At 45.7% G+C, this 9,283-nt stretch overlaps 1 protein-coding gene across 9 annotated transcripts in view; it reads left to right on the forward strand.

Annotated features, from left to right (window-relative positions):
* Positions 1-8,667, forward strand: part of ZNF217 (zinc finger protein 217) — a 44,490-nt gene extending 35,823 nt beyond the window's left edge. For 8 of the 9 annotated variants that reach the window (XM_042980120.1, XM_042980122.1, XM_042980118.1 and 5 more), the window contains one exon: positions 1,116-1,628. The gene's annotated coding sequence lies outside the window, so the exon portion shown is untranslated. Of the gene's footprint in view, positions 1-1,115; positions 1,629-6,226 lie in introns of those variants that run through there. The other variant, XM_042980127.1, reaches the window with a different exon arrangement.
* The last annotated feature ends 616 nt before the right edge of the window (positions 8,668-9,283 follow it).

Genomic DNA, 9,283 nt, shown 5'->3' on the forward strand with positions numbered 1-9,283 from the left:
ACCTCATTTACCAATAAATTGAATGACAAGAGCTGGGTTTATGGACAGGTTTGAGTTCTCTCCCAGAACCGCTTTTCTTGTCTAACGCCCACCATGTACTCCCAGTCTCCCTCTTGTTTGCAGTGAGACACATGTGGGGCCCATCGGGCTGATGCAGATCTATGCTCCTTTCTCCCCTCACTTAGTGAAAGGAGAAGGAGAAGGAAGTGTTGTCGCAGGAGCGGGATTCAGCCCCCTCTCCATGAAAACAAAACAAATCGTTGATGGATTATAAGGCACAGCTAATTTGTAACAGGTTACTTGCACTGTAGGGGCACAGTCTGTCAGTCACAGAGGATGCCACTGTCCTGTTGGTCCCGCCCCGGCCTCTTTCTGTAACCTCTGAGCATCTCTGCTTGCATTTCCTCTGCCTGGAACGTCCTTCTGCATTCTGGGTGCCAGATCACCTCTCTCTGATACGCGGGACCGGTTAACATCATTTCCTGAGGACGTCTGCCGGGAACCAGGGACTTCCCTGGCCGCTGCCCCTTGCTTGTGCAGTTCACCCCCACGTCTGCCCCTCTTACCTGTGTGCCCCAGTTCACTGCTAGCTCCGCTTGAGAGGAGATTGCTTTGTTCACTGCCTCCTCACCCGCTGCCGGCACCATCACTGATCAAACCCATTAGATGTTGGCTGAACAGATGATGTTACAAGCTTTCGGTTTCTTGTGGTGGTCTTTGCCAGGCTTCGTGTAACTGATGCAAATTCTGATTCTTGGTGAAATCCTCTTCGCTAAATCACTGTTCAGAATGTAGTAGTATCCTCTGGGGTGGTGCAGCGTTGTGCAGAGTCCTGGTCCTTTCATTGCAACAGTTTTTTTTTTAAGCTTTAATTTGTTAACCTCCACCCCCATCGTGAGGCTCGAACTCACAACCGGGAGATCGAGTCACATGCTCCACCCACTGAGCCAGCCAGGCGCCCCTTCGTTGCGACATTTGAGCTTAAGGGGAACTCGGTGCATTTCTAGATCCCTTTGGTTCTGTTTATTACACTTCTTTATTAAAAGAAAAAAGATTTTCCCAAGCTGTTTTCAGTTTTATCTTGAGCCGCTCTCTTGAACCTTTTTCCCCCGTAGGTCCCGATGGATGTGTGTTCTGTCCATGAAATTGAGTGAGTCCACCCTTTGAGAAGGCAGATGGCGGAAGCTCGTGAAATAAGCTGTGACCGTGCCGTGCATGTAACATACCAGGAACACTACGGTTTTGTAAAGTTGTTCTGTTAACTTTTGTACCAAATAGCAATAAAAACCATAGTTGGAACAGTTGGGTTGTACACAAATGGAGACTGCAAATCTCTATTTTGTCCCTGAATAATATTTTTTTTAGAGTTGACCAAATAAGGAGTCTTTTGCATACTTGAGCGCTGCTGAACACAAACCATCCGGGTGGGGGGGCGGGGGGGGGGAGAGTCTATAACGAACGCTTGCACCTCAGGTAACTCTGTACATACGTAAGTTCGAAACCTGCTTGTTCAGATACTGTGCGTCCCCTTTCTCTCTCCTGTAGCTCATCCCCATGAGCAGCTCCTGCTGTTTGTGTGTTCTTTCATGGAAAATGTATGTTTAAAAAAAAAAAAATTCCCGATGATTTGTATTATGTTAAATCCTCCTCAGTGCGTCGTCTTAACAAAATTGTGAACGGAAGTATCGACCCTCTGTGACTATGTGCTGCATATACTGAGGTCAGCCATTCTGAATTCGGTGCCCTTTCATTGCAAGTTTTCAGTCCGTCAACTGAGGAAGAGTCCCGATCTGCGACCCTTGTCTGAGAGCAGCCTGTGCCCCGTAGGGTTTTTAAGCGGGCGTGTCTACAGAGAAGTGCGTCTGTCCTCTTCAGGACAGCCCCATATCCAGTAAACATACCAAATTCTATGTGGAGTTACTTACTTTCTGTCAAGTTCATCACTTTTGTTGGAAAATTCAGGGTTTTTTTGGCTTTCGCTTAAATTGGTATGTAAAAAACCTGAAATGCTGAATTAACACACGTGAATTTCATATATTGGGAGCGGTTTTAAAGGACGTGAAAGCGTTTGGGTAAATTTTAGGTTTGTATCTGGAAGTCCTGGTGTGCCTGGCCTTTGGGTTAACCGTGGACGTACACGAGTTAATTGTAGACACGTTGATTCTGAATAAGGAACTGCCTGCCGAGCCTTCTGGTAATGGGGAGGGTGCGATCTGGTTCTTGACCTCAGTTGTCTTCCCATTTTTGGTTGTGTTGAGCAACCAGATGTAGTTTGGGTTTTAAAGCGAGGATGGCCACCAGCTGGCTTACTACTAGATGTTTTAGACTTTTGTTCCCTTCCACATGCTGTCCGTGGCTGAGTTTATTCAGCAGTACGTGGGTTTAGCAACCACAAGATATTTTATTAAGAAAACTGTTTCAAAAATAAATTTGCACTGTTAAGTTTTCTTGCCCTGCCCTTCTGCGTTAGAGCGAGAGTAAAGTCCTACAAGAATCCTGATTTTTTTTGTTTTCATTATGCAACACGAAGCGTACTTGACCGAGAAGTCTTAACTCCCGTGGGAAAGGGAGACCTGATTGGTCTGTTGGCCTTGTAGTGAAGTGCTTTGTATCAGGAGAGAGTAGTACACTATCCACCATTTTTCCTGTTCACAAGCTGAGCCATATGTACATAATCTAGATTTTTGTTTTCATAGTTTTGCACTTTTATAGCCTATTTTTGAAGATTTAACACATTTGCAAGATGATTGACTTGATCTTTGCCTAATCCAATGAGTGTTACAGAAAGCTCGCTGTGACTATAAATGTAAATCTTTAAAAGGGGATACGAGATAATAGAGGGCTGAAATTTAAACCTGTATTTAAAAAAAAAAAAAATCACCAAATCTATTTGAAAACAAGTCAATTCATGTCATGCTGAAATTTGGGGGGGCTTTCAGATTTCTCTTTTCTAACCACATTTCTCAATTTCTGAATACATAAAAATGTCCTTTGTTCCACAGCCCTTGTCCTCCAATTTTTTTTTTTTTTTTTTTTTTTTTTTTGTCCATCAGTATTAACTATTGGGATACTACTGGTTTTGTATGTTTTTTTTTTTTTTTTCCTTTGAGACAACAGTACATATAATAGAGGTACAATCCGTTGGATTTTTGTTTATGTATTTATTTCATTCCAGTTTGATTTATTTTAATTGTTGATACTTGTCAAACAGTAGACATTACTTGTTTTATTTATGATATATTTCAGCTTAAAGTTATGTTATTATATGTGGATGTAAATATAGATTTGGTGTTTTGCAGTCTTGGTTTGGGTCTTTATTGCGTCCCTCGTTTCTGCTTTTAACTTTTTAGAACTACAACTTTAAGCCTACAGTTTAGTAGAGGGGTTCGTGTAATGAGTCCTCACCCTCGCCAGCAGCATTTTTTTTCTCCCCCGAGTATTTTAAAGCGAGTCTCAGACACGATTTAGTTTCATCCCTACGACCCTTCACTGTGAGTCCCTAATGGATAAGGGCTTTCATGGTCACAGGTAACCAACCACGATGTCCACACAGCCTTGCAAAAGTGTCGTCTTAGATTTGGTCAGTTGAGTTGTGATCAAGACCCAAACAAGATCCACTTAGTTTAGAAGATCGTTTTTTATTTATTTATTTATTTTTATTTATTTTATTTTATTTTAAAAAGAAATTTTTTTTTAACGTTTATTCATTTTTGAGACAGAGAGAGACAGAGCGTGAACGGGGGAGGGTCAGAGAGAGAGGGAGACACAGAATCGGAAACAAGCTCCAGGCTCCGAGCTGTCAGCACAGAGCCCAACGCGGGGCTTGAACCCACGGACCGTGAGATCATGACCTGAGCTGAAGTCGGCCGCTTAACCGACTGAGCCACCCAGGCGCCCCTAGAATATCGTTTTTTTTTTTTTTTTAAAGCCTGTTTTAATTCACATCTCCCTCCACACACACCTTAGAGGACATTTTACTTAGTGAAGAGGCTGCGTCATTCGTCCTGTAGAAGTTGGCACCTTGTTAGGGTTTATTGCATATTTGTGGTTTCATCTGACCTGTTTTTCCAGTCTATCTCCTATAAACTGGTGAATTAAATCTAGGGGTTTAAAGTAGATTTGAGCTCAGTTTTGGGGAGCAGGGGTCTGTGTGCTCCCAATCGCATCACCTCTGGACATGTACAATATTTGGTTTTCCAACCTGTAGTGACGTTTGATCAGTGGGTTCAGGTGTCAGACTAACCAGCCGTAATAAAGTTCCCCATCAACCTTTCTCCTTTGGGTTTTAGCAGCCACTGACGAACATTAGGGATGTTGCAAAAGGTGTTTTTTTTTTTTTTTTTTAAGTTCTGTCATTTCCTCCGCATTTATTATTGGACAGAAGACCTCATGTGATTATTTGATGACCTTGAAATACAGCTTAAACAAGACAGGATAAATAAAACTTGATTCTCCCCCTTGATTAACCAGCCTTGAGAATAATGTCTGGTCCCAGACAAGACTGGTGAATGGACTTTCGAATTTTTTGTTAAGAACTCATTGTACATTTGACAAGTTGTCAGCAAATTGTAGGCATCATTTTGACGCTCAGAATCTTCGGGGTCTCTGGCCGACAGGGTCTCCTTCAAGTTGGCTATGTTTTGGACAACACTCTGGAGGCTTCTTGGTTTTAAGGCAGGCGTTCTGAGCTCTCCTTGACCATTTCCTGACCCGGACCTGGAGAGTTACTTACCTGAGGACCTTGGGTTCCTTTCCTGGGAAATGGTAATTAGAAATGGTGATTTGGGGGTAGGCTGCTTCAACCCCAGGGCCTTCATAACAGAGAAAGGATATATATGCTCTTAAAGAGTAAAACAAAACAACACTTGAGTGAATTATATTGCTGTTTTCTGCCCTGCCCTCCCCTCCCCTCTTCCCTCTTTCTTTCCTTCCCTCTTTCCCTTTCTTCCTCTTTTCTTTCTTATTTTATTTTTAAGCAATTTCTAAGCCAAAGAGGGGACTCAAACTACAGCCTTGAGATGAAGAGTCACATGCTCTACCAACATAGCCAACTAGGTGCCTCTATATGGCTGTTTCTGTCTCAGAATTAAAATAGTGCTTTTGTTTCTTTGATTTTTATATTGGATTCTCTGAAAAGTTGGGTTCCCGATACCCACATGGCTTGCTTTACCCTACTACATACAGCAAGGAAGTCATGATGCCAATATTCTTACCAACATTCTAAGGGAAGATTTCAAACTTGTTCAATTTCACTTGTTTGTAAGTGGGTTCTCTCAACTGGTGGTCCCAGATTAGCAAAATCATCATCGCTGGGAAGTTGCCAGAAATGCCAACCATCAGGCTCACACACCCGCTGAATCAGAAACTTTGGGGGTGGGGTCCGGCAGTCAACGTCTTCCGTGGTCCCTGCTCTCTACTGCGTAAATTCCACTCCAGAAACGCAAGCATGGTTGAGGGAGCCCAAGCTTCTTTATGTGGGCTTGCCAACATACGCTCTTGGGTTCAGTGTTTTCCATCTTTAGATTCTACTTTGCCTTTTTTTCCTTTTAAATACAGTTTCGTTATGTAAAACAGTTTCTTAAAACCATAAGACCAGGTATATAGCCAGAGAAGCCCACTAGCTTTTCGTTCGTTCCAGCCTGCTCCCTCCCTTCTATAAAGTAACCATTTCATAAAATTAGTTTTTGATTGATCCTTCCATTGTTTCTTTCGGCAAAGATCGAGGTGCATTTCTGTTCAGATGCCCTCATGAAAAGGAGCACGTAATACACGGCAGTGCAGGCTGACTTCAGTGGTTTTATTTAATTTTTTCTTAAGAAAGCACGCTTTTCTCCTGAAAACCTAATGGCTCCAAGGGGATAAAAAAAAATTACATCTGGAGAGGTGAAGAAAGTTGGTGGCCTCTCTGCCTGTTTTTAATTTTTTTTAATGTTTATTTTTGAGAGAGTGCAAGTGGGGGAGGGGCAGAGAGAGGGGGAGACCCAGAATCCGAAGCCGCTCCAGGCTCCGAGCCGTCCGCACAGAGCCCCACGCGGGGCTTGAACCCATGAACTACAAGATCATGACCTGAGCCGAAGTCGGACGCTTAACCGATGGAGCCACCCAGGCGCCCCTCTGCCTGTTTCTATTCATTCTGCGTGTGTTTGTTTGCCAAGTGCTTCGCGCTGGTGCTGGGCGCGGGGGGAATCTGTGTCCCATGAACCAAAGTTGCTCTTCTACCTTCCAGAGCTAACGTCCTCCAGGCGGTGCCGAAGACGGGCTGAAAACCCGTAAACGCAATTGTGACCAGTTGCAATAATGGAAGGAAGCCAGCAGGAGACAGAAGAATGTGGAGCACAGAGCTGGGGGTGAGGCCAGCTTCTGAACAGATAACTAAAGGATAAAGGCTGCTGGCCTTTTATTCTTTGTTGCGGCTCTTCTGTGCCACCCACGGAGGGTGCTTGGCCATCGCTCCGGCCCCCGCCCACCGGGGGGCCAGTAGCACCCCTCCCCGCTGTGGTTTTGTAACCACCCAAAGTGTCTTCAGGCAATCCAAAATGTCCCTGGGGTGCCCCACTGGAGCACCGTGGCTCCTGGGACGGATTTGGAGTTCGGGCAAGAGTCCGAGGTATTGAATCTCGAGGATTTGGGGCCATGACGGAAGTGCAGGGAAGGCCTTTGGAGGTACCCGGGCCCATGGTGGCATCAGATTTACGTTTTAGGATAACTCTGGAAAAAACCAGAGAAGCAGGATGACAAGATGTCCACTCTTCGCGTTTGTACAAAGTCTTACCAAAGAAGAAAAAAAAAAAAGTCAAAACTTTTTTCCTGCCCTTTTTACCCTTAGTCACCCGGGGAGATTTCATCATCACTTTGGCCCGCACATCAGACTCCCGAATTCCTGTGGCTGTTCCGGCCTCCCCCTCAGAATCCCACTCCCAAGCCCTGACCTCCCCCGGATCCTGACCGACACACCAGGGATTCTTTACTGTAGAGTGAGAAGTTACCTAAGCTTCCTAGATTTTCCGGCATCTGTAATCTCATTAGAACGATAATTAAAATGTCCTCGAGCTAAGTGCCTGACAGGCATCATCTTTGTTGGTCTAGGGACTGATTGCCACCCTCAACCCCGGGGGATTTTCCCTTTAACCCCCAGCAGCCCTGGGCTGGGATTTTAGGAACAGATGAATCCTTTCCAGTCCCCACCTCTGACGACACAGGACCCTGGGGTTCAGAGGTCTGAGTGCATCTGTCTGCGTCGGGACCGCCTCCAGCCCTGCCCCTGAGGCCGGCTGTGTCCCTCGCGGCCGCTGCCTCCACGCAGCCACCCAGGCCTCACTGGCATCTGAACTCGACATGCGGACGATTAAAGCACCAGCCACAGCTTTCCCCCGGCTCCACGGAAGGCTCCAGACCCTTCAGCCGCCTGGGAGAACTCATTTCCTCGTCCAAGCGGAGAGCAAGCCTGCAGCCTCTTTTCCTGCAAAACCTCTGGGCACACACACAGATTGCCTCCTGTCTCCTCCGTTGCTATCCCCTCGGCCAAGCCACTCTTTCCCCGGAGGGCAGCCATCGCCTCCCGTCCCCCTTCCTCCCTGTTCAACCTCCTCTCCCCCGGCCGAATCTCTACGTGGGTGTTGGAACTCTTTTTTAACATATAGATAATTTTACCCAGGTCCCTGTTCAAACCCTCCACGGACTTTCAGTCGTAGGATAAAACCCCAAATCCTTGGCCTGACCCCTGGCCTCGCTTAGCCTTCTTCCCTCATTTATTACGGCAGCCACAGAGGCCTTGGTTCTCCTTCTGGAAACTTCTGGGCACCTTCCTCTTTCAGCAGTGGTATCCTTGCTATTTCGAGGCCTGGCAACACTTTTATCTCGGGTAGCCTGCCCCGCTCCCTGACTTCACCCGATTGTGCTCGTACGTCACCTGCCCCGAAGCCTTTCCAGCCTCCTTACGTCTGTATCTGGTGTTATTTTTCCTCGTAGCATTGACTTGACTACCACCCGCCGTTAGGGTGTGCACTTGAAGGTGGGCTCCCCAGGGGAAGGAATGTATTGATGTTTCCCCTGGGCATAGCACAAAGCTCCTCTCTCCTTCAATATGTGCGGGGAGGATGGAGGGATGGATGGATGATGCATGGATGAATACGATTTATTCCAGCCCAGCAATCCTTTAATGGCAGAGAGGTGGTCTCCTAGAATTATCTCCGAATAACCTCCTACCTGTGAGATTATCCGCTGAGTCACTGCAGGTAAGCATTTCCATCTACCTGTGGCAAAAACGTAAAGCACACTCAAGGCTTGTTAGTTTCTTATCCCTTATACATCATCGTACCAAGTGGAAGGGGTTTCACAGGCTATGCATGGGTGGGGAGGTACTTAAGAAGACTAAAAGGTAATTAGGATCAGGAGAGTTTTGGTCTGGAGTATTTGAAAGGCTTTTTTTGAGGGCGTGGGTGGGTAGAGCGAGCGGTGAAGACGGCTGGTGGGCAGAATTTGATAATCGCATCAGGGGACATTGGAGACACTGCCCGGAGACAAGTGTTCCTCACATCTGAGACGTTTACACTTTGACAGGTAATCTAAACAGAGAAAAGCTTCTCGTGGTCCACGCCAATGCAAGCACCGTTCATCATAAGAAAGGTTAACATCGTGTGACCATTCTTTTTTTTTTTTTTTTTAATGTTTATTTATTTTTGAGAGAGAGACAGAGACAGAGTGTGAGCGGGGGAGGGGCAGACAGAGAGGGAGACACAGAATCGGAAGCAGGCTCCAGGCTCCGAGCTGTCAGCCCAGAGCCCTGATGCAGGGTTTGAACTCACAGACCGTGAGATCATGACCTGAGCGGAAGTTGGACCCTGAACCTACTAAGCTACCCAGGCGCCCCTCTTTTAGTTTTTAAAATGCTTGTTTCTTTATTTTGAGAGAGCTTGAGCAAGCATGAGTAGGAGAGAGAGAGGGAGAGAGAGAATCTTGCACAGTCAATGCAGAGTCTGACACGAGGCTCCATCCCACGAACCGTGAGATCATGACCTGAGCTGAAATCAACAGTCAGACGCTTAACTGACTGAGCCACCCAGGTGCCCCAATGTGGCCATTCTTAGAACTTCTGGCTTCAGAATCATTTGTAAAACGATACAAAATATTCAGGGTCCTCAAAAGTTTTTGTTTACGTGGGTTATGCCTATTGGTATTTGCCATAGTAGAGTTTAAAACAATTAAGACATCTATTAATTCAAGATGAAAAACAATTAACCCCCTACATGTTAATATGAATAACATATTTTTTTTTCATGGTAAA

The sequence above is a fragment of the Panthera tigris genome, chromosome A3 (assembly GCF_018350195.1).
Source record: "Panthera tigris isolate Pti1 chromosome A3, P.tigris_Pti1_mat1.1, whole genome shotgun sequence".
Classification (NCBI taxonomy): Eukaryota; Metazoa; Chordata; class Mammalia; order Carnivora; family Felidae; genus Panthera; species Panthera tigris.